This window comes from Thunnus maccoyii, chromosome 24 (genome assembly GCF_910596095.1).
Source record: "Thunnus maccoyii chromosome 24, fThuMac1.1, whole genome shotgun sequence".
NCBI lineage: Eukaryota > Metazoa > Chordata > Actinopteri > Scombriformes > Scombridae > Thunnus > Thunnus maccoyii.
In genome coordinates this window covers 10,295,757-10,322,255 of record NC_056556.1, presented here as the reverse complement: position 1 = coordinate 10,322,255, position 26,499 = coordinate 10,295,757, and the positions used below count along the sequence as shown (strand labels likewise).

At 38.4% G+C, this 26,499-nt stretch overlaps 1 protein-coding gene and 2 long non-coding RNA genes across 4 annotated transcripts in view; all 3 read left to right on the top strand.

The window, feature by feature from the left end:
* The window catches only part of LOC121891932 (nectin-2-like), a 933,424-nt gene that overhangs the window by 369,218 nt on the left and 537,707 nt on the right, over positions 1 to 26,499 (top strand). The gene's annotated exons all lie outside the window — the stretch shown is intronic.
* On the top strand, positions 5,149 to 12,276 carry LOC121891982. The gene is made up of 5 exons (XR_006094247.1): positions 5,149 to 5,519; positions 6,657 to 6,738; positions 11,691 to 11,837; positions 11,986 to 12,087; positions 12,200 to 12,276. It is a non-coding gene; the product is annotated as an uncharacterized LOC121891982 (long non-coding RNA).
* LOC121891978 lies at positions 23,634 to 25,100 on the top strand. 2 transcript variants are annotated; one of them, XR_006094242.1, is made up of 4 exons: positions 23,634 to 23,885; positions 24,257 to 24,305; positions 24,665 to 24,716; positions 24,874 to 25,100. It is a non-coding gene; the product is annotated as an uncharacterized LOC121891978 (long non-coding RNA). The 2 variants fall into 2 exon arrangements; XR_006094241.1 differs by lacking the exon at positions 24,257 to 24,305 and having other exon boundaries at positions 23,637 to 23,885.

The following is a 26,499-nucleotide window of genomic DNA, read 5'->3' as shown; positions in this document are numbered from 1 at the left end:
AAGATATTGGTAACAAAATCAAACTTAAACTGGTAAAGTAGGAGACATTTTGTAGCGGGGCTTCAGACTCGGGTTCATAACGTCACTCTGCTTCACCCAAGACTACATTTATGTCTTTGTATTACATGTTGAGAGTAGCAGAGTTGATTTATTGTCTTAATAAACTGGTAGTTATGTAAGTCTGAAGGGTAGCCCAGTTTGGCCCACATTTGCCCCCTACTTCCTTTTTGAAAATGTGGCTGCAGAGTTTTTCCAGAGGATCTGATGTGGTCATGATCAGAGTTCCTGCTAGGAGACTTGTGACAAATGTGGGCCAATTTGGTTTTTCTTCTCCGTCTCTGGGCAAGCCATCAATCAGGTTTTTCTATGCTTCCAAACATCTGAAAAAAAAAAAAAAAAACAACTTCAAAAACTTCTAGCAGAATAAATGTTTTATAATTCAACATTGGGCCGCGGCTATATCTCTTCCCTTTGCCTCCATGTCTTTCTTACTGCGTCTCCCATCCTCTTGTTAGTCTTACGGGATTTATTTTCTGTGTGTTTATTCTCTCTCCCTCCGTTTGTCACCAGTCTCTCTTTCACTCCATCTCTCTGCTGTTTGCTCCATTTTTCATTCTCCATCTCCTCCATTGCATCTCTCTCTCTCTCTCTCTCTCTCTCTCTCTCCACTTCTCTGCATCACACCAATCTCTCCTTCACTCTCGCTCTTGATTAGAAATGCAGATGAGCTGAAACCTCGCTCTCCTGGGCTTTGATTTCTACACCTCTTTAACAACAGTCTCTCCATCCAACTCTCCCTCTCTCTCTCCCTCTCTCTCTCTACCACTCTTTCTCTTTCTCTCATCTACATCTCATGTGGAGATGAGAGAAAATAAAGATCCGGTGTCGATTGGCTCTGGATCTGTCTGTGGCTTTTCTAACTTGCACTCGCTCTCTCTCGGGGTCCATTTGACCCAGTTTTCTCGTCCCTCTACGTGTGTGTGTGTGTGTATGTTCATGCCTCTCATGGATCATTTGGTAATGTGGCCTTGTCACAACTTAAACTGTTGTCGTCCTTAATTGACTCAGTGGTGTGTGCGATAAAAAGACAGCACAGTATATTCTTTATCCGGTAGGCTCACTCGTCCTCGCCACTGTACACTCCTGCTGCTTTTGAGATGGCACATTTGGTTGCTCCGAGTCGAACGTGTCACAGCTTGAGGGTTGCTCCACATAACAAAAAATTTCAGACAGAAAAATTTAGCAGCGTTTGGAGGGAAGTAAGCAGCCTGTTCTCCCCAGAGTTTACCAGAGGCGACACGTTTTCTCGTCTTCATTGTGATCGACGCTGATGTTTACAGCAGCTTCAAACCGCCAACAGTAGTTTGGTGTTTTCTCTCTTAGATTTACTTACTGATTTTCACCCAGAAATATACTCAGATCGGATGGGAGGCAGCAGATCAGATAATTAAAGCATTTTATCTTGGATTTTACATCCCCATGCACCCAAAGGTAATGCTAATGAGCTGCTGATTATGTGCCAAAGTAAATTTAAAATCAGATTTGCACCCAAAATATTTCTTGTTGATATTTGTATCCCATTTTTACCCATTTTTGTAACATTCAAGAGGTACTTGAGAGATTTTTTTTGCACTTCCATAAAGTTGGGGGTCTTACAAGAGGCAGATTTGGAAAATAATTGTCAAAATTGAAGCAGCAGAGGCTGATATAACCTGAGTCATACTTTTAGTCCCAAGTATGGGTCTAGCTCCAAAAATGCTAGATCCTACAATTCCCATGATGCAACTCAAAATCATCTTTTCTCAGACCCCAAACTCTGCGTATACAACACCCTAACCAACCTGTTGGAGTCTCTATTGGAGGGACAAGTTCATGATCCCTCACTGGCTTCCCACCCATCCAGTACCCTCTGGAAAATGGTTTCTCTGTCATTATCCTTATAAGATACTTTGAATAATACATTTTCACCATGGACCAATGATCGATTTAGCTAGGCTAGCAGCATAGCTTTAGAGATGACAATGTTGGTTTGGTCTGTTGGTCCACCTCTTAGATCCAGTCTGAAATATCTTGACAATTATTGGATGGATTGCCATGAAATTTTATACAGACATTCATGGTCCCCAGAGGATGAATCCTAATGACTTTGGTGACCCCCTGAATTTTCATCTAGCACCACCAGCAGGTCAAAGTTTTCACTTATCCATCGAAATATCTCAACATCTACAACATGGATTGACTGTCATGGCAGCCCAGTTTGACTAGTCTCAGTCAGTATGTAGCTACAACAGCCAGGTTTTGTCATTTTTGATTGTTTATGTATCATCTTACACCTATTTTACTGTTGTAAATTCACAGCATGACCCTTTTTTGATATTTCCAAGCACACAGATCAGCTCTGACAAAACACTCAACAGTCTTACTTGTTGAGGTATGCATATAGGACAATAATATGTGCTGATGGACGTCTTCAAACCTGTACTGTGTCTTTTGAACGCACTGAGGCTGTGAGTGGCGGAGCAGAGCAGTCGGCCCCGGGTGAGATCTCACTGACAGTGTCGATGTGGCCAAGTCACTCATCACCAGCAGCAGGAGGTTCAGTTCAATTAACTTCCAACTTTGCAGCACGGAGAGGTGAAACAGACGCTCTGCTTCCTCACACCAACTCTCATTTCTTCTCTCTCCCACAGGGGCTATACTGCACTTTTCCACTCTGGCTGTGATTGGTTCACTCGTTACCCACAGTTAAGTCCCCTCAGCCCTTTAGCTTAGCCATTTTATTTCGGAAGGAATTTAAACTGCGTATTTTCGAGCGTGTGAATGTAAAGCTTACAATTTCATAAGAGGTCTGAGTCCAGCAATTTCCAGAGAAACACACAAACAATGAAAATGCTGCACTGCATGTTGGAAAGATATCATGTTTCTGTTGCGCAGGCCAGAGTTCATAGCTTCAACACTTATCTGTTATTGCTTTTACAATAATCCTGCTCTGGGCCCCCAAAAACTCTAGGGCCTGGAAAGCAAATACCGTTTATTAAAACCAACAGAAACAGAAAAAATTGCCCAGGACTTGAATGAATTGTGGCATGCAAACAGCAGAAAACAGTATTTCCATATTGGATATTCTGCACACCAGTTTTGGAAATTAACATTTAATGCGTTAGTTGACATCACAAGTCCTTGTAGTTGACAGTGTCGGGTGAAATGCGAAGGTCGTACGTGATGACGAGCAACAAGATTGGATTACATTTCACTTTGTACCTACAGCACTCTGAAAACCTCCAGGCTCAGTTTTTTTTTTTTAATCGAGGCAGCAGCAGTCAAATATTGGACTGGGAGAGAGTGTGAACTGTGTTAACTGACCCCCCAGAGTAAATGTTAGTGTGTGTGTGTGTAAGTGTATGTGTGTGTGTGTGTGTGTGTGAGTGAGCATGGTCCCAGGAATGCAGCGATGACTCGTCAACACCTTCCCCTCACTATGGAAACTATGTCAACACATGGGTGGGGGATGGAGCGAGAGAGAGAGTGTATATAAGAGATGGGGGGTGGCAGTGTGTGTGATTTATTATTAGGTAGAAGATATTTGACCTTACTTCTCCATAAATCTCTCTTGTGCTTTCGCTCTCTCTCTCTCACTCACACACACACACACACACACACACACACACACACACACACACACACACAGCTGATATGAACTTCAGAGCAGTTAGATCATTTTCAGAGTCACTTTCATCTTCTGTAGACTTTCACTCAGTTGATTTATAAAACATTCAAAAAGACACATTTAGAGAGTAGCACACACTCAGAGACAGGCAGCTAGAAGAGAAAAGGGGTTAGACGGATATACAGGACCAGGATTGTCCTTTTATTTTAAATGAGATCCACCTCTGATATGTTGCAGCTTTATTGTTTATTTATTGTAGGATGGACCAGTAGATACCACACTGGTTGTCTATAGGAAAACCTTGAATTGATTCTAATAAAACATTGATGAGATTCCACACAATGTCAGTTTAAGGAACGTTTCAGTGTCTTGTTGTGTTTCAGAGCCTCTCTTGTTCATCTTGGACAAAAACTTGAAGCAGTAGGAAACTGCTAGCCTAAATACAGCTTCCAACAACCACAAAGCTTTCTTATTTTGCACCTGCTAGCAGGCAATTAACCGATGCTTCCAGGGGTCAAGGAGTTTGTTCAGAGTAAGAGCAGTACTCAAACTCAGCAATCCCAGAGAAAGACTTTTTAGTTGCTGCTCCACAATGTCACAAAGCGTGAAGTGAGACTGTCCTCACCAGGATACAAGGGACCTCTTGTGGTCGTCTAAATAATGACTTGTCTCTGAGACACAAAGGCAGAGGTAGCAAATTAAAGTGAATTAAAAGGCTTGTGGGGTTAAAGTAAGTGAAAGCAAATCTTAGCTTCAAGCTCTTCTTTGGTAAACTTTGGCATGTAAACTTGTGTGCTATTGATTAATAGCAAGCCGTCTTGACCTTTACGGGAACAGAGAGTCCAAAACAGAAGAAGCTGTCATTGCTTGTTAGTTGTGTTGAACCATCCACTTTTGTTTAAATTTCTTACATCTGTCGCAGTATGAAGATGAATGGTTTGAAGACCTTTATGAGACCGGAGTCAATACTACAAAAAAATATTTTGAAGTAATTGTCCCATTAGCGACCATGTGACCTAATTAGCCCCAAGCTTCTAAAACCACATATTTTCTAAAGTTGCGTAAATGAATTTTTCTGCATCACTTTCTGGTGTAACCGCTGGTCAGGAGGTCTGGATAGATGCTTGGATCAACAAAACATGAGACCACTGTTTACATCCTGTCTCCTTACCACAATAACACAATGACTACAGTTGTTTCTGTAACTTTTACTGAGTGTTTTCATTTGTTCAACCCCAACCAAACCTGAAGCATAGGGGTGGCAGATCAGAAATCAGACATATGAATCATTTTTGTAACAGTAAAGTTTTGAAACACACTGACAAACAATATTTTCTGGCTGAAATAGGTGTCAGATCAGAAAATGCTCATATGAGTAGTTTTGGAAGGCGACAAACGACATACATGTATTTTGTCGTTATGGTTGCTTGGGCTTTGTTGAACAAAGCAAGTGTATTTCCCCAAAATGTTCTTGAGTTATTCTCAAATATCAACCTTCCTCCTAGAACTACCTGGGTTGAATCCTCACAGAGCTGCAGAACACCCTCACCTTTGCAGTCGTGCCATCCTGCACACAGTCTGAACCTCCTGCATGACTTGTCCTTGTATGGTGCTGTGTCTTCAGCATGGCACAGCTCCAGCTCTTCACCAGGCACACAGCCTCATAATGCATACACATTCAAGTATACACAAATAACTGGAACTGTAAATATGACTCCACATTGTCTCTCTCTCTCTCTCTGTCTCTCTCTCAATGTGGCGTGATGCCAGCTAATATCTCGCTGAAAGACCAGGCGGCAGCAACTGCTGCGCTCTGATGCTACAAACACTGTTTACCTCAGCCTGCCAGATGGTAAAAGTCAGGGTTTGATGACTGCTTTACCACAAGGAAAAGGGAGAAAACCACCTGAGGCCAAGGACCACTAAAAGAGTCTTGTAACAAATATTAATTAGATGTATTGTTTAAAAAGTTGTGTCATCTAAACATTTCACTCACATCTTACTGCTCTCTGAGCCTTTGATATCCTTTTTTCTGAATGTTTGGGGCTCAGTTTTAAATATATTAGTGAATTATTATTATCAATGTTTTGAAATGTAATCAGCATTTTGGTGTAACTGGTTGATTTTGTGCTAATTTGAACTTTTTTTTTGATTGGACTCAATTTACACCTCACTCACTCTCCTGTTTGCTTTGTTGCAGAACAAATCACAACTTTTTCATGGAGTTCAGGATTGAAATGTTAATGATTATAGCTTAAATGTTGTTGTCTCCTATTGTTTTTACCTTTTAACATTAATAGACTGCAACAGATTGCAGATGACAACAAGCCTTTTGGCTAAATTTGTCACATTTACATTACAAATATGTCAATTAACGTGAATGTTTCTGTTAAATAAGTCTCATTAACACAAATAGTAACCATAGAGACAAAGTCAGCCCCTGTGGACTGTCAAAGAATTTCATGAGCTATTAAATTAGGTACAAAATAGTGATGACAAGTACTGTAGACACTCGCATGCGCACTAATCACTAACAATGTGTATTGACCTTGTTGCTTTAATTCCACATGAAAGGCTGCAGGGATCTGAGCTAATGCTCCATAAGGCAAAAAGCAAAAAGGGATAAGGGAAGTTAGTATGATTACGCCACATCAGGGTGTTTGAACTTGTGTGAGGCTGTCAAGACACCACTGCACCACTGGCATTTTCTGCAGACTTTGGCTGCTCCTCATCGGCTTCCTTAAGACGCACACTTGGCACACATGACTTCATGTTTTAAAGCAAACTTATAATGCATGACCATAACAAACCCAAAATGTTGCCGGTTGTATAAATGTATAAATACACTTTTTAAAAAATTTGTACAAGTGAATAAAATTACCATAACATGATAATTAGCTCAACAAAATTAGCTTTCTATATGTCTTACAGGCCTTTGATTGTTGGTTTCACATTTACACTCAAACTATTGTTTTTCTTTCATTCCTAGGAACAGCTATCATGCTTTTAAGATCAAGGAAGCAGAAAATAAAGGCAGAACGAGGCGAGAGACGTGAGCTGGCAGCTTGGAGGTAAACTGTGTCCATATCAGCTTACTGAGTTGTAAACTTCCTCATAAAACTCAAGTCGACCTTGTAATCCTCCGCCCCAGACATACTGTAACCTTGATCGCTGTAAAAGGCAGATTACTTAACAAACAGCACGTCTTGGCCTGGATTTACACACAATGTCAGATATTTATAGGAAATTCTCCACTTTATTAGAAGCTCTGCAGGAGATGGAGAGAGGTTGACCTACTGCACTCAGGTCGGCATGCGGACATGAAGTCATAACATTTTTGCAAGCTTTGTACCTGTGCCCACTGACCCACACAACAGCTAATTAATGGGCATCTAACTTCCTGGAATTTAGTCTTGATGCATCAGAAATATAATGTTTAACAGTGAAAATGCTGACTAAAATATGACTACACTACAAATATAACTTAAGCCACTATGTGTACAGTAGGATTTGTCTCTGAATTCACCATATTTGATCACTTTTTTTTTTGTTTGTGTACAACCTGCAAAATCACCTCACAGTGTGAGTTAAGAGATTAATTCTGTATCTGAAAACACTTTGGGGTGATTTCAGCATGTTGTCTCTGGCCTAAGAGCTCTCGCAAACCTCCTAAAAATAGTGACAAACACTACTGACCAATTAAATCCATGCAAAACAGAGCCAGCACATTTGTAATTATGTATTTCAGACCATTTTCTCCATTAAAATCAAGCATCACTCCAGTAAGTCATACATATATGAAGCCGAATCCCTTAATTTTTCACCTTAAAATTCTATTTATTTACCCATTAACAATAATGGAAATAAGGTATTTATTAATGTATTTGTAAGGGGATAGTTAATGGATTGAAATTAAGATATTTTTAATTATTTGCACAATTTAAGGGGTAAATACCCCTTAAAATGGTACGAAAAACCATGAAAACCACCCTTTAATAACTTAAAATGCCTTAATTTTCTAATTAAAGAGGTTAAATTAAGAAGCAATTAATGGTATTTTAAGTGATTCTTGTTTCATAGTGCAGTGAGTGCAGAGAGATGCAACAAATGTCTCTGGTCGGATTCGAACCACAGATGTTAAAGGTTCATAGAGGATATCTAAACTCTTATAAGCCACACAAAACATGGGACTTTGACAAGTTAGACGGCTGGTTGCTTCCCTTTTCATACCAACAGTTGAAATTGGTTTCTTTTAACTGTGACTATGATGTTTCCCTAAATATTTTGAGCGTAAACCTGACCTAACCAGCATCAGATCAGAAAATCGTTAAATCTTTGCAGTGGTGATTTGTAACCATTTTTGAAGGTATTGACAAATCATTTCATCCTGCTGATACTGATAGAAGTATCAGTTTAAAAAACGCTGCATCATTCTGTAGGGCCAATACTGTTTTATAGTTAATTTGAAGGACTTGGTGTCAATATAGTGGAGGTGAGAAAAGACATTTGAAAAATATAACAGCAACTTGTAGTTCCCCAGTTATTCTGGATATGGGTGGCACATAAAATCAAAACTATCTACATGACTAGACACCACCAACAGTGTGTGAGAAAATGTTGAGTTTTTCATATTTTGGGTGAACTTACCCTTTAACTGTATTATGGCATTACATGAAACACAGTTACTATGACTGTAGTGGTGTTAAGTCGAGGGAGTGTGTCTGAATGTGGGACAACGGAGTTTGCTGCCGGTCTAAGCTCTGTGGATTAACACACAGTAAAACGTGATACGTAACCTTGTGTGACCCAGCGGACAGCGCAGCGAAGATGTGGGTCGAGTCATCTTCAAAGTGTGATGCCGTGTTTGCATGTGAACATAGCCGACGCACCATCAATCACTGCATTTCATGGTCACATAAACCCTGAGAGTGGCGGAGAGCACGGCGAACAGAAAACATGTCACACATCAAACACAATCACCAACGTTCCTGTAAAATACTGCATATCATTACACGCAGCACACACACACACACACACACACACACGCTTCCTGCATATGCATCACAGCACACAAGGTCAACTGTAAATATAACACAGGTGCATACAGGTTTGTGCATTAAGTTAAAGCTGTATCGTCAAGGGCAGCTGCAATTTTATAGTCAAAACAACTTTCTACTTCATTTGTTTGTCTGTGGTGTAATATTTATGCTACTTTTAGCCCCAACTTGTCTCAAATATTATCATCACGTTGAGGTCACAGGTGCAGAAGCCAAGATGTTTAAATTATTGTAGTTTGGACCCTGAAGAATGAATGCTATTTTAGTTGACAACAGTTGGCTAAAGTTTTTTTATGGGTGACCCTTTGGTGACCCAGTCCAAATCTCCCAAATCCCACAGGTGTGTTTGCTCTACAGAGCAGCTCCTTGAGAGGTCAACAAAGTCAAAGCAGCTTTGTTAATGTGTGTTTCAAAGTTAGAGGTTGAAGCCTGATCCCTTTAATTTACTTTACTGGTATACAACAAACCCAGATGGCAACAATTCCATTTATATTATCTGGTACAAAAATAGCAAATGATATCAGTAAAATCAGTTCTCTGCAGTGTAAGCCAGTCAGCTGTTGGTCAAAGGAGTGCAATGCAATAGAATTAATATGCAAAACATGCTGCTCACTCTCACACTTGCAAAAAATGTTACCAAAAAGTTTTAAGTTGAGAATGTTACCTGTAGCCACACCCTATTAAATTTATCACATTTTCTATCACTTTTCTTTTTCTGCAAAGAAAAAAAAAGACATTAAAACAATTACATTCTCCAATGAATAGGAAGGAAAAACTTCCTTCCTCCGCTCCAGTTTACATCTCAAAGCACAATGTACCACCGTACACATAGAGTGTCAGATCCCATCATTATCATGCTGACCCGTCATTATTCTGGCTGTTATGATGCTGTGTGGATGCTCATATGCAGCCTGAGGACAACCTACATTAACCTCTTTTCCACCAAGAGACACAGGCGGCCACTGAGAGTTTGACCCAGTCCTGCTTCCTCACATAATGAAGAGAACAGGTCAAAAGTGGGTGCCAGGGCACCGCCCTCTTGGACAGTCATCTTCCTGTTGTCTATTCTTAGAATAAATAATTATCCGAAAAATTTAAGAAAGGAATTGTAGATAAAAAATCTCTTATTGCAAGTTACACATGCATGCTGCTGCAAATTTTCCTTCTTTGTTTAATTTGTACTTCTAATGTCTATACAGCCTGCAGTCCATTGGTGTGGCAGCTAAGCTAATGGTTAACTCAGTCTTTGCATGCTGCAACATACAGCAAATTCAACCAATCAGCATCTTCAAGTGGAGTAAGAGAAGGGCAAGAGGTGAAAGGGTGAATCAAGATACTTTTCAGGCTGCAAATTTTCCTTTGGTACATGATGAAAAGTCACCAAAGTCAGAAGAATTCCTCCTCTGAGGACCATGAATGTCTTTACAAAAATTAATGACAGTCCAATATCTAGTATCTCAACAAAAATCCAATATTTATCCAACATATCAAATATTTGATACGTCACATACTGACATATATCCCCAGAGGCCTGCCGTTAGCGTGGCTAATAATACATGAAATCCCATTAAATCAACATCTGAGACATGACAGCTCAGTGATGAAAGCTCAGTTTGTACTTTACAGTCTTCTTCTGCTAAAATCACTCAAAAAAAAGCAGGTTGAGAGGTCATAAGTATTAAATAAACATTTTTTTTCTCCTGTGCACAATTTATCATGAGAATACAAGAACTCTCCAGTCAACAATATGTAATATGTACTGTAGTAGCTGAGTGTATACTGTACATTTCCCTAAAATAACGTATGTGATGGGTATTAGGCTCCACAATATTACAGCTCATTTCAATAGCAATGTAATACTGTTAAAATGTTTCTTGTTAACTTGAAAAAGCTCAACTTAAAAATATATAATTTTTAAACATCTAACTGACTACATGAATTGAATCTTTGATGCAGAAATCCCTCTGTGCTGTATAACATTGTGTGCTGGTTTGTTGGCTGCAAGTGATCAAATGCAGCATCTTGGAGAATTGACATGGATAGATTTTTCCTTTTGGGTTCCCCACAACAGAATAAAAGTCAAACTGTGCCTCAGGGTTATAAGATACGCCGACCTCCTTTCTCTCACTAACGTACATGCGCTCTCTGTGACTGTGCTGCTTGAACTCCTCCTGTTCTCCTGGGTCATACCCCAACATTGGACCGATACTGCCTACAGCTACATTTCAAATGAAAGAACATTTTCATTTTCTCAGTGCACGTCCAACTGCAGGTCTTCATTCATTCCTGCCCACAGACCTGCTGTGTTTTACACTTCAGCCATGATTACAGGACTGTTCTTTTTTTATTTTTATTTCTTTTGATTGTTGCCCCCTTTTTTAAATTATTATTATTATTAACTTGTGCATCTAGACCCCTATAATATTAATCATTATGAGTAACGCAACCATATTGCAGTTCTTAACTTTTTCATGATCAAAGAAATATGCTGATTTGAAGGGAAATTCTGTGTTTATTCCACGCTTGGTCTAGGTCATGCTAACTTTGCACCTGCCTCCTCCGTTGTAAAAATTTGGCGAGTTTCATTAGCTGGCAAGTTGCCCCAGAAGTAGACTCCTATGCAGTTATCTACAAGTTAAGCCAGGAGATATTTTCCGTGTTTACTTCAGTCGACTTGAAGACAAGTGTATGAAATTATTTATGATAAATTGAAGTTTCGCCTTTTGTCTTGATATACGTTGTTTTGCCAGAGTCAGGTTTCCTAAATCTCTACAATGGAGGTGACAAGTGCAACAAAGTAAGCATGACGAATAGTTTGATTGACGAGAATTATAAGAATAAGGTTGAACAGTGTCAGATTTTTTTTGTTATATCTATAAATCACCTTAGAACAACCTGTACAGCTGCCTTGATCCCATCCACACTTGTCACCGTTTTTGCACATCTTTCCACACATTTTTCTTCAGCTCGGGCACAGGAGGATGACATCTCTGCTTTCAATGTCACTTTCAAAGCTCTGATTGGCTCAGACTATGGGAAACAGCTGTCAGTGAACAACAGAGCCATTTGAAAAAATCAGAGATGTGGGAAACGATTCAGAAATCTGCAACCAGGTTGGTAGTCAATCAAAAATGTGATGTTTATTGGTTGAAATTGAATGGTACAGCATGAAATAATCATTTACAGGAAATAAAAGTAATACAATTTTGACATGAAACACAAGACAATTAAATCTCTAATCACATGATATGTCTCTGTGAGACCTGAAGTGGCAGATGATGCAGGAGTGGTGCCTGCTGTAACCCACTGCAGCATCCTTCCATTATCACGGCCCTGACACCTTATGATTACTGACAGCGCAATGTGAGACTTTTTTTTTTTTTGACTGTCTTCTAAATAAATTGAACACCATGTTCACTCAACACTGAGGGCAAAGCAAGTCATGTCATGATGCGTATTCCCTCTCTGTGATCAGGTCCTGCAGGTGTGTGGATGAAGACGATAGATGTTACTGAAGGTCTTGGGAGTATTTTCCAAACTGGGGAAGGAGGTGAGTTTGAAATTTGTCCTTAGTTCCCTACTTTCTGTTGTTACAATATTAGCTGCTGTCAATTCAAAATCTTCATGTGGGTTATAATAGGAAGAGGCAGATACACTTCTAATCCTGTTTCAACCAGCTGTGTATTTACAGCAACAGCCAAGGGCAATAACAGCACATACACTCAAATGGAAGCTGCCCAGTATAACCAGTCTCAGCTGGAGGTTTGCTACAATTTTACCAATCGCCAAAATGACCAGAGGACATGTTCTAAACATAACGTAACTTAAGCGATGTTCTTAAACGTGGACGCTTCACCCGAAACTCCCAGCAGCTGCAGCATTTCACTGGTTATGAATCATTCAGATGCCGAATGCTGGTTTAATGTCTCCCAGGCGTATGAATCACTAAAAGGTATTTCCTGCGGGTGCTGCACTTAACTGTTCATCCACGTTCAAATACATTATGATACATGTGCACTACATTATAATGCAAATCTGTAGGAAGTGGTGGAGGAAGTATTAGCATCCTTTAGAAAAACCACAATATGCTTTCAGAATGTGATTTAAGGTGAAATACAAAAGTATTATCAGCGACATATGAATGCCCCTTCATTGCTATTATAATTTATTATATTATTAATACCACTGTGATATCATGCAAGGCAGCATTTCAATTTAACAACTACAGCTGTCAAATGAATGAATGAAGCATAAAGCAGCGGAAAATGTAAATACTTTAAGCCGTGCTTAAAGCAGCACAATGTAACTTTTGAAAGATGAAACAGCACATTCATTCTTTTACAAATGAAAAGGTGAAGACACAAGCAGTAAAACACACCCAGTTCAATACACTCAGGGGGATTGTTGCTACAGGATAAGTTCAGTCTGTCTCAATACAATTCTGACGTGCTATTATGTAAGAGGGAATTTCGTGCTAAACAGACTGTAACTTTAGAAGATGCTGGCTCTATTTAGCTAACTGAGACTGCTGAAGCCTCTAATTACCATCATGTATTTTTGCACAGATTGTGGATTTTGGCCCTCTATTTCTTACAGTGTCACGTTCCAAGAGAATATCTTCAAGGCCAGTGTGAAGAATAGGAATTGTTACAGCAACTAAGACCCATTTCCAAGTACATATTGGCACGTTAGTGTTGTATTAAGACGGACTTGAAAAAATCCAAACCTCTCCTCTCAATACAGCACTTGTTTGAATGTACTTGGTAGCTTATTATAAGTTGATTTAGCACAAATTTGTTTACAAACACACATCATGTGAGCATCATATCCATAAAAATATTAAAGCTATTAAAAACAGAATTAGACACATGGCCACAGAGCCTCAAGATTAAGTAGAAATGCTGGAGCCTCTTCAGGGCCATTACTATCTCAGTTTTTATAGTGCTTTAGTGGCACATTTTACCAAACAAATTTGCAATTAATGAAATTACCACACAGATAGACAACTTAGCAGTCCTGGGCAGTTACAAGCTTTACACGGTAGGTAACTGAGCTTTGGTAAGTGCGAGGAGAATTGATAGTTCATGATGAATATCTATTACAACTACTGAAACTACTACATTCATTCACATTGGGAACTTCCAATGAACTGTAGCCTTATCAGTGATGTATACTATGCATTTATAGTACTGACTGCAACTTAAACCTCATGAAACATAAAAATCATAAACACTGAACCATCCAGCCATAGTTACTGTTTGGGAATCCAACACACCTAGTTAAACAAAGCACTTATACCTTTTAATATTCAGTACAACAAATGCAGATGTATGTGTGTAAAGTTGGGTATAAAGTACAAATATTGACATATTTCTGAAAAGTTTTATTTATTTAAAGTTCTTGCAGTTTACAATGTGTCTCAGTCTATGTTTCTACTAATGTCTCTCATAGTGAAGAATGATGATGGTGAATGTTCCACATTAGAGCCTTTCTGTTTATAGTGAAGTCAATACGCGTATTACCAAGAAGAGGCTTGACTTTGTAGGTTAAAGCTGTGGAAGAACCGATTCTGTTCATAAATAATAACTTACTTTCACAGCAGGAACAAGAGTTAATCATGTTTGATGTGTGGACTTTACATTGTGTTTTATCTGTGTGTGCTACACTGACAGAAATGCATAAATGAATTCCTGAATTAATCCATGGATGTGAGTATCATTAGTCATACAGACCGCTGAAGCCATGGGGTTATTTAAGTCCACACACATTCAGGGTGACTGAGGTCAGGTTCTCTGCATGCAGCAGCTGACTGCTTCATCACTCAGATAGTCTGAGTGACTGTCTGAACCCAGGACTTAAAGATTAACCTCGCGCATACATACAGAGGTGCAGAGTGTCAGCTAGTTTGGTCCAGTCCTTCTAAGGGTTGTCTACAAAAAGCAGCTATTGTTGGGTTTGCTGTGGTCTCTGTAGCTTTGACTGTAGGCTGATCACAGAATATAAAGTGATCTTTAGAAGTCTGATTCCTGGTATGTACAGTATAAGGTGTTTTTGTATACTGGCCAGTTTCAGGACCACCCCCTCATTTACATTCAGATCAAAAAGCCAAAGAGCAAATGCAAAAAGGACGGAATAAGATTTTTCTTGAGATGTTTTCTTTCTTTAACCTTTCCTGTTTTCTTTTTCAGGTTCTCAGCGTTCCTTTCTATTCTATTCCTATTTAATTGCCATCTTACAGAATGATATAAATGTGCAATTTCAATATCAAAATCCCTTCTCTGATTTCTTTGAAACAATTAATGATGCCCTGAATATCCCACATTGTGGAGTGAAAAATAATGTATTTACTATTTTATGTTAATGTTCCATTCTGTCTATTAATTTTCCTCCTGGGTGAAATTATCCTGCATATATTTGAGTTATGGGGTCATTAAAAAACTTGTTTCTACTAGAGAATTTGTTTCCAGCAGTGTCACAGGAGGAGCGAGCAGATCAGCCTTGCAGTGTAGAATTGTTATTGATTCGGAATAGGAATGAGCTTTTTTTTTTTATTTGCTCACAAAGGTTTTCATTTATAATTAAATTTCCGCAGTGTGTTTTGAAGTGTTGAAGCCCATGTAACCACCTATTTGTAGTTTGGAGCTGTAAATAGTTTTTTAAAGGCTAGGAAAAGATCATGGTCATAGTTAAAATAAACCAATGAACCAGTGAAAGAGGGTGGAAACCACAGTCTCCAGTGTGGTCAGACACTTTTTATGCCCAACCAATTCGCCCTGACAGTGTCGAACTACTTTCCCCTTTTCTTCTGGAAGAGGACAGTCATCATTCACACAACTGTAAAAATTGTAAATGCTTGAAACAGCCGTTGAATCACCAGATCCTTAAAGGACTTGGTGCCACAGGCTCTGCACACTGTTTGCATCTTACCTGAAGAGTAGCTCCTTCCAGGTGACATGGAAATGATTGCTGTCTGAACCACGCTGCAAGGAAACAGAGGTTCCACAAGGCTCAGTCCTGGGCTCCCTTCTCTTCTCCCTCTACACAAGGATGTTTGATGCTGTCATACACTCTTATGTAGCTTCTCCTACATTTGCGATGCTGATGACACCCTGCTATTCCTGTCATCCCCCCATCTGACACTTGGAGGTGGAGGCACACATCACTGTTTAACTGGCAGAAACCTCTGAGTTAGGGCTGCAGCCAACAATTATTTTGTTTATCAAGTAATCTGTTGATTATTTTCTCGATTAATCGATTAGTCTTTTGATTTATAAAATGTCAGAAAATGGTGAAAAATGACAATCACTGTTTCCCAAAGCTCATGTAAACAAAAATGTCTTGTTTTGTCCCAACCAACAGTTCACAACCCAAAGATGCTCAGTTTACTATCAAAGAGAACTAAAGAAACCAGGAAGTATCCACGTTTAAGAAGCTGGAACCAGAGAATTTTAGCATTTTTTCTTAAAAAATGACTCAAAATGATTAATCTATTATCAAAATAGTTGTCAATTGATTAATCAACCAATCATTGCAGCACTACCTTTAAGCAGATGTCAAGGCACCATGATAAGCTCAGCCTGGACAAGACTGAACTTTTGTTTCTTCAGGGGAACATATGCTGGTGTCAAGACCTGTCCAACTAAGAAGTAACCTGATTGTAACCATAGGGAACAAACATCGTTCTCACCAAGCATTACTGCAGTACCCTGCTGATATAGATTCCTCCTACAACATCGGGTGGAGTCATCAGGGAGGTGGCCCAGGTGCTCATCCAAGCGCTTCTCACCTCCCGCTTCAACTACTGCATCCTCAATCCAAGGCTCTGAGGCTGGTCGCTCATGTAAGTCAAGGATCTTCCCTGCTAGAAGAAAAACAGTTGCACTTAACTCACATTTAGCTATTTCTTTGGAAGGGATGCACTTCCAATTTCCGAAGATGCCTGTAGCTCTTGTTCCTATGGAGGTTAAATTAATGTACTGTAATGTAAACATTGATCTTTTAAGTGTTTGAACAGCTGACTGATGCTGTTATTTCTCTGGTGAGGACAGTCTCAATTTGTGTTGTGATTTCATACACCACTGTGGAGGGTGGAGGGCTGCCAATTTCTGCGTAGGACCCTAAAAATAATTGGGCTGGCCCTCACACAGTATGTACTGCACAAATTAACAGAGCTCAGAGTGCAACTTTGTTTGCAAGTCTCATCTTCAAATACAAGTATGAGCGAGCGATGCTGGAAGCTTTTCTCTCATACACATTGTTTTATAATCTGCTTTAATGAAACCACAATGCCCTTCAAGAAAAATGTTACCAAGTCAAATACATGTAAGCACACACACTCTCACACTCTTACGTAAGAGCTCTGAGCGCCGGTTCACTGCATCAGTTGTTACTTCAAAGAAAGAGAAAAACAAAGAGAGGGTGGGGTTTATTCCTCCTCATTCATCTGTCAAGTTCTCCTCTCAAAAAAAGCTGAGCTAGCGTTTGGTGTCAGCATATTTGCGTGTGCGTCTGTGTGTGTGTGTGTCTGTGTGTGTGTGTGTGTGTGTGTGTGTGTCTGTGTATGTGTGTGTGTGTGTGTGTGTGTGTGTGTGTGTGTGTGTGTGTGTGTGTGTGTGTGAGTGTATGAGGATCAGATGTCCCCCAGACAATAAGACGCCCTTATTTAAAACAACCGAGAGAGACAGAGAGAAGGAACAATCAAGGAATGAACGTAGTAGCAATAGAGAGAAAGAAAGAGTGGGTGAGGTTAGATTGAAGCTTGTTGTTTTTTCTCTCTCAGTATTACTCTCCTTCCTCTGTGACTTTATTTTGGACCAAATTCTGGACAAACCTAATCCCACAGAAGAGAGGAAGAATTAGAGAGGAAGAGAGAGCAAACCATTAACATTTAATCAAGGGTTTTTTTAATGCCAAAATACAACCCTTTTTACTGTATTCTAAGTTTTCAAGTCTGTCCTAAAACAATAGTCAGGTGCCCAAATGAACATGTGCTGTAATCATTCCTCTTGTTTATACTGACCATTAAGAGATCCCTGCAAAAATGTATTTAATTATTTGAAGCTTAAGCCATCCAAATTAGTCAAATGCTGTGTTTTTAATGCTAATTTCCCTATTTTTGTTACAATCATTCCACTGCAACTGAAAAGGAAAACACTGCATCGAGACACAAAGGGGGGATTTTTACTGAAAAAGACTGTAAATATGGAAGATATCCACTTTATTTAACTAACTCAGGCGGCTGAAGTCTCGTATTATCTTCAGATAAACTTTAAAGTACATTTTTGCTCTAAAACAGGACTGTAAATGTTTGTGGTTTTGGACATCAAACTGTCTGATGAGCGTGTCCGTTGCAGTGATGTCAACCTGTTTCCAGATCTCCAGTAATTACTATGGTGACCACAGTGTTATTGTAACTCGTAAACATGATGGTGAAAACTACAATAATCAGACACAAGTTGTTACAAACTGGAATTATACTGTCAGCAGAACCTCTTTATCATTATTCACAGATCACAGATCAGCTTCAGCCTCACTCAGGTAAATTGTCCTGAATCAGGATTGCTGTGACCATAAACATGTAAATAATCTCTGAGTGCTTCTGGACATTTGTTGTTTCCTTGGTTTATTTGAAGAATGTTCTTTCCACTTTGTTGATAAGACCCAAATGCTAACAGCTGGACTCAGAGTGCTTCCTAGGAAACCTCTTCACATTCCTTATTTGGTGCATTTCAGTCATGTTTCTAAAGGATCTTTTTAGCTCAGACTGCAGCAATTGATGCTACACTGCAGACCACACACACACACACACACAGAGAGAGAGAGAGAGAGAGAGAGAGAGAGAGAGAGAGAGCCCCAGACTGTCTACTTCATGCTGTCATGTGTTTGCTGAGGTCACAAAGTCATGTGTGTTTCTCAAGTTTCTCAGCCGCCTCTCTCTCTCTCTCTCTCTCTCTCTCTCTCTCTCTCTCTCTCTCTCTCTCTCTCTCTCTCTCTCTCTCTCTGTCACATACACGCACACAGTCTGAAGCATGACATACACATACGCTCTGTTTTCTTCTCAACATTTCACTCTCTGCACACACACACACACACACGTTACCATAGCAACAGCTATACATATATGCATGGCAACATCACACTGTACATAACATACAGCATATTCATATTAAAGGGGTTCAGTTCCCAGTGTAGCTTGGTTTCCATTCATTCTGAGTTCACCTTTCATCCCAGCATGCACCTTTCATGTATTCATAAGTTTTAATATAGCTTTTAAAATCCTCAAAGACTCATATTATGCTGCTCCAAAAATATTCCTCCTAGTATACAGTGAATTAAAACTGAGATCAATTTTACAAAGTGTGTTTCAATCAAACTATGTGTCATGAGATGAAGTTTTAAACCACAAGCTCTTCATTAAAGAGTCCAAAAGAAACAATATGATCACACCTGTAACATAAGTCAGGTGACCTTAGTGACCAATTTATACTTCTTAACACCAAAAACACCAAAACTGTTTCCTTTGAATAATGTTCATATGTAAATTACTGGCAGCATTCAGTTCCAGTAGAAGTAGTGGTGATACTGCAGTGGGAGGAACAGGTGGACGTGGCTACATCGGTGTATAAAGTGCTCGACTTCATGACCAAAGACTAGGATTCAAATATTGCTCCAGTATTGACATTCTTAACATCGAACCATGCTGCTTTCCTTACCCGGTCCTGACACGGACAACTGTTCACACTCAAATTCAAACTTTTGGGCAAATCAATTTTTTCCAGAGGAAACCCATGCAGGCACGGGGAGGAAATGCAAACTCCACGCAGAAGGGCATGTGGAGTTGAACCTTATGATTCAACAGTGCTAAATGCTGCATCACGATGCCACCCTAAAACATAACAATAATTACCTTACCATTTGGTGGAATAAAAAACAATTTACTAGTTTTTTTGAAGAGCTTACAACTCAATTTTATGAACTTCATCAGTGGATGGAGGTGGTTTTTTGTGTCCACTAGAAAGGTTAATAATTAATTTCTAGTGAACAATTAGCAGATACATTCTGTTTTAATGTCACTTATAAACACATTGGGTTTGACCATTTGCAAATATGTTTAATAGGAACATTTTGTCAATATGTTGATTTTACATTTCCTCCAAAATATATTTAGCCAATGCAGAGTTGTACGTGGAGGTAGTTCTCAGAAAAAAAACAGTGACAAATATGTAGCATAGTATTCAGTTAACTCAACCTGTGCAAAAAAATACAGCTGACACATTTTAATATAAAAATGTTCCTGATGTCGTCTGTTCAACCGTGTTCGGCAGGTCTCTGATTCCTCAAACATTTATTTTACACAAACAAACATTTTATTTACACAATCAACACACACACACAATGTATAGCCTCTGTCTCACACCAGTGTGACTGTCGGTGCTCATGTTTTTCAAAATTCAATCATATTTTTCATTAACCCCGTGGGGATCATCGCCCCACATACACACACACTCACACACACACACACACACTTCCTGATGATGATAAACATGTTGGAAGTGATTTTTCCATCTGCCTTTCATTCCTTCCACCATCTGCCATCGCCAGCAACTCTGAAAGCCTCAGCTCTGTTTCTGTTAGAAGAATAGCACCCTCCTCCTCCTCCTTCTCTGTGCTGCAGAGAAATTTCTTTTTCCATCCAGAAGATTCACATCAGATCTAACATAGTGGCACCACTGACCTGTTATTGACCCCCCCTTCTCCTTCTCTCTGTAGTGCATTATAAATATATTCTGTTACCTTACAGTATCCATCAGGGACAGAGTACATAGCACATGACACATGATATGTTTCTCCCAGAGCCCCTGAAACCAGCCTTTACCCCTGTTTTACAATATTATCTCACCAGAGGTTTGCTGTGTTTAAATTAGTTTGTGATAATGTGATTGAATACAAATTCATTGAGGAATATGCACAATTTATGCATAATATCAACTTAAACAATAAAGGCCTCCACACATGAGACTTAAAGGAATAGTTTGACATTTTGAGTATTATGTGTTAATTAGTGAGCTGTAGAGGTGCTGGTAGGTGGATTTTGTTAGCTTTGGACAGAGCCAGGCTAGCTGTTTCCCCCTGTTTACAGTCTTTATGCTAAGCTAAGCTAACTAGCTGCTGGCTGTTGCATCATATTAGCGTGCATCATTAGAGTGGTATCAATCTTCTCATCTAACTTTCTGCAAGGAAGCAAATAAGCGTAGTTCCCAGCACGAAAACTATTCCCTTGAGGTCCTTATTGTTTTAATTCATATTTTGCCTAATTAACTAATTTAGAAACAATTAAATTATCAAAAACTTGCCACCAAAATTGAGAATTGAGCCTTTTGGATGTGCCCTGGTGGTCTGGGGCCCCAGGGCAGGTGCCCTCTTCGCTCGGTTGGATAGGCCAGATTAGTTCCAGTTGGTCATGCTAACCGGATTTTAAGTATTTGAGCTCTGGAGGGAACTGATGTTAAACACAGAAACTGAGAACTTGTCTTGTATCACACTCAACTTGTACACTCACTGATAAAAACTTACAGTTGATAAATGTATAAATGTAAATATTCTTATTTTTTATGGTAAAGCCTACTGTGGGTACTCATCAGATAACAATTCTTTTTGGATTGTTTGCTGTCTAACATGTCTATATATTACAACTATGTATAGCTGTCATCTGTTTTATTCATTTATTTATGTAGGTATAGGAAGTTTTGGGGGGTTGTGTTGGAGGTTACAGGTGTTGAAAATGTTCAAAGAAATGTTTGTATTTCTGTTGTAATTTAACTCCTGATATAAATATTTTTTAAAAAAAGGTTAGATTAGATAACTTTATTTATCTCTAAAGTTTGGTCGCCCATGCACAGCAACAAATAACAAAAGAGACACATTATAAAAAACCTAGCGACTAAATTAAAAATCAACATAAATACAAGTAATCAATTAAAAAAGTCTAATAATATAGTAAGTCATGTACCTAAACAGACCAAGGAATTAGTCAATACACATGAAACAAAACCTTAAAATCGATAGACTGAGATTGAGAAAACAAGCAAATTTCACAGCTACATTCACAATCCAGCCTTTGGTGGCATACAATGTAAAGTGCAGTGTATTTGTTTTATAATGCTGGTGAGTAAAACTACAAAGTTACTTTAAGGAGGAAAACATGCATATGTCATGATTTTGTTAAAAGTTATTTGCATAAATGCCCCTTTCACACACTGGCAGACATTTGTATTTTTTATATTTCACAATAATGTTACTTTTCACACTGTAGCTGAGCAACATAAACTCTACAGCACTGATTTAAACCCAAAAAGTCACATTTAGCTGTTTGTCTGTCAGTCAGCTGAGCGCAGGAATCCAGAAGTGTTGTAGACTCACGGGGATGCTGAGGGATTAGATTAAATATAGTCTGTAAAAACTGTCTTTTCTCTGATGTTTTGGTTTTTTCCTCAGCAGGGACACTCGTTTGTGTGTATTTGACTGACAGTGTGGGTTCTTGCATGTTCAAGTCAGTGTTTCACCACAAAAATGGTCTATTAATATTTAAAAAGTAAAAGAAGAGCTTTCAAGTTTGAACAGAAGGGGAAAGCAGAAAAGCGTTTACTGTAGTAAAGACGTTACACAATATAATGAAGATATCAGGGATAAAGAAATCAACTCAACTGAATCTAAATCTGCTCATAATTTCATATAATGCATAATAATCCACAGAATAACACTGTAGGACTGAATGTAATGCTGTTAAAATTTTACTACATGGAACTCCATTGATTTAATATTCATTTCAGAGAGCAAAGATACTGCGGATTAATAAAACAGGAAGATTCAAAGCAGAGAGCCAGTGATGCTGTTTGTTTAGAAGAAGAGTGGCTCCATCTACAGTCTCAAACTTCAAACAGCACATTTCCACTGAAAAACAGTAGCTGACGTTTGAGTTTAGTGCACAGATGACTTAATCATTGCACATCTACTGCTGGATGAGAAGTGAATGTAAAAAGAAAAAATGTGGTACTAAGATTAAAACAGCTTCAATGCTCAATGGCAAAGATTCTTTCAGGTTTTGGATCTTTTACTGGAAAGATGAACATCATTCTTCCCAAAGATATTACCTCATCTGGTGTTTTTTTTAAAACATGTTGCTCCAAAAATCTCCCATAGGTGTTCAGACATCATTTTCATGCTCATCAAACCACTTATTGAGGCCTTGTGGTTGCAAGCATCGTCATTCTGGGACGAGACCACTCTCATGATAGAAGTGCTTCATCCAAGTTGTTTTCCTTTTGCTATCTTGTTCCTATGTTAAGCTCAAATGGGCCTGCTCAGCATTTTTATACATAATGCATCTCCTGTTAAATGCAAAGGAAAAAAGACTTGCTATTGTAGTACACTATCATTCATTAATTATTTGTGTTCCTTCTTCTGACGCCTGATTTTTTACTTTATAGGGAATTAAATCTTAATTTCTCATTTAGCGTTGTTCTATGAGTGACGGGGGACTTCATGAACACACATTTTTCTGTTGAAGTTTGAACATTTTTGGTTATTTCACATAATAAAATTTCTGTATTTGTGTTTCTGTCTGAGCTCTTCTCACTAGTTTTTAAGAGGTCAGAGCAGGACTGAGATGAAGAACCCATTGTTTCAATAATTACTACTAATTATGAGTGTTAAATATGCCACAATTATCATTGTAAACTGCGGATATCTATTAACTCTCAGTTTTTATTCAATTTTTCTTTAATTAACCTGGTGAAACAGCGCCCCTCTGGATAGCAATGTGTGGTAAATGTCAGCTTGTGTGGTGGAAGATGGTATTTTGGTGCTGTATGATGTTAAGGTAGGCCAGGTGAAGTTGATATCCATTGATTAGCGACCTCATACCATTGAGAAACATTGAATGATCAGGAATCTGGGGGAAAAGAAACTGAAGGGAAGCCTCACACCAATTAGACCAGAAAAAGTTCATGCTAATGATAACAGCAACTGTATTTTTTGTGCTCAGCTTGCAGCAATGGAAGGTGAAAAAGCCGCTGCTTAAAATGACTGATGGAAACTATTAGAAATTATATGATGTTGTTACTGAACACCATGAAGGACAGAACCCTTCAAATACCAGCTAAGTGAGTCAAACACGTCCTTCCTCTCACAGATGAGTTTCTGTGTTTGTTTTGCTACTTGTTAAAATATGTTTTATTGGTTTTCATGTAACTGTTTGTGTTGTTTTTATGTTGTTGAATAAGTCTGTCTGAAAAAATTTAGAATTCCTAGATTTCACTTTTATATTATCAGTTGTCAAATCTCCTGTTTGGTGTGATCTTTGCTTTGGTTTTAAGCTGATTGTTATCATTGGATAACAGGATAAGGAATACTGTATGTAGGCTATGTTTATATAAGTAGGCGGGCTGTGTACTTTTATGCAACCGTAGCCTTCAAATGTCATCTAGGGACAAGTTTTGTGTGGTTTGTCATATTCTGTGTCTGATCTTTATAGTAAGAAGTCTTGCAATACACCATCTATAAGTAGAAGATAAGAGATGTGTGTAAGTCATGTTTCATTTTGATTTGAACAGTTTAAATGTCATCATGCAGTGAAAACAGCTTCTGTGGTTATTATGTGTGACAGTAATTTAAAAACTTAAACTTGAAAGCAGCACAGATACATGTCACACTTTGTAGCTTTTGGAGCATCGTGCCATGCTAATCATTAGTCTGAATAATTTTAAGTATCTTATATTCCTACTGTTTGTAACTCTTTTATGTTTCACTCCATCCCTGTTAATGGCCAACTCATGGAGGACATACTGGTTCATTACTTTACTGTATACATTCAAACAAGTATCTGAACTCCAGATTGAAGTACACGTCACCCCCTCATTACCCTCCCCTCTGGTCTCTCCAGGAACCTTTGAATTGGTGTTCAGACACCCTGTAGAGGAGACATGACCATAGAGGTCAGTGATTTGAACAAAAACGTTTGCACTAATTACTTTAATTGTTGCACAAGTAGAAACACTGAAATATTTCAGTCATTCAGTTCAATTGCTTTGGCTTTAATACACAACATTAAATAACCAACCAGCTGAAATAAATGTGTTTTTCCCCCCATAGATCCTCAATCAGTGCAAGCTGGAAGCCTACTACAGCATCTGCCAAGCATAACAAATAATAATACACATAAAATAAAAAATCACAGTAAAATATATCCCATCCCAGCAGTTTGTTCAAATATTTATTATGCCAATGAATTTATATAAATAGATAATGTGCTTCAATGTAAATCTATGCAATGTGTGGTTTTCTCATATGGGAGACAATAAAATAACCTTGACCCTTGACCTTATGTACCTACTTTGAATACCACAATAACATATGACACGGCTGAGGTTGGTACAGTCATTGGTTTTCCCACCCAATTTAAATTAATACGGCAGTCACGCTGAGTTCAGCGCGAAGTGTTGCTGATCATTTGTAAGATTGGAAATTTAATTTACTTTGTGTAAAGAAAATAAGTGAAAGAAATGTACATTTAGTTAACCAGAAGAAGTTTATTATCTCCATCTGAAGGTAAACAAACAGTCCCTGTCACAGCAATATTTCAACAATATGAAAATCAATAGTTTCTGAGACTTCAAAATTTCAGTTTTTAATCATTTTATGTATTAATCTGCTCCCAAAATGAATTTCAAGAAACATTTAAGAGTACATTTGAAGCTGAGATGCCATAGCCAGTCGTCACAATTAAAAATATTACTGTATTAGAGAAAGTGCAGTGGACTGCAATACTAATAGAAAAAATAAGATACATTATATTTATTTCATCAAAAGAAAAATATCCTTTAACAAGTTTTATGCATTTGCCACATATCTTCCTCTAGCTTCATCAAAAACTTTTTCAGCACACTATAATGGAGCTTACTGCAAATACTTTTGCTAATTTAGCTGTTAAATAAGGTAATAAGGTACACGTTAAGCCTTTTATTTGATTGCCTAATCATAACTCTTTGTCTCGTCTACTGTGAAATAAGATTTCGATTAAAAAAAAAACCCATCTTGGTTTCCTGTCCTGGCCGCCACCACAAATTACCATGACAAATTTAACCAAAGCACAGCCGCCTTGATTCTGCTTTAGCACATCATGTTTTTAATCACATGCTTACATCTGACAGGAGACAATATCAGGCAGTCACACACCTTGCAATCTAGTATTTTTGAATATGGATTTGTTGTACGGATGGATGGACACATTGTTTTGGTGGTTATATTCCAAATATGTACTCATATTTATATTCTTTTAGGTTTTCTTTTAACAAGCTGCAACCAACTGAGATTCCCCTCAGGGTTTTATCTTCCTCCTGCAGCAGCTTGTACAGTAGCTTAGTCTGTGCCTTTCATGGATGCTGCTTAAATTGCTCAGCAGTAGCAGCATCTTGTGGTTTAAATGCAAATCACAAGAAAGGCTGTTTACACTTTAGCCTAAAACCTATACAAGACAGATGTTACATTTTAACAGTTCAGCTCATTTTTGTAACAAAGTGGTTGTTATTTTGTGTTGTCATCTGAAAAGCTGAACACTAAACCCAAAATCACTCAGGTACAGTTTGAGTCTGTGATCAAAGAATCAGTTACTGTTCAAAAACAGCACAGAAGTTATGTCTGTTTTCATTGTGGTCTCTGAAACTGCAGTTCCTGTAATTCCTACTGGATGCTGGCTTATGAGAAAACTTTGATTCTGAT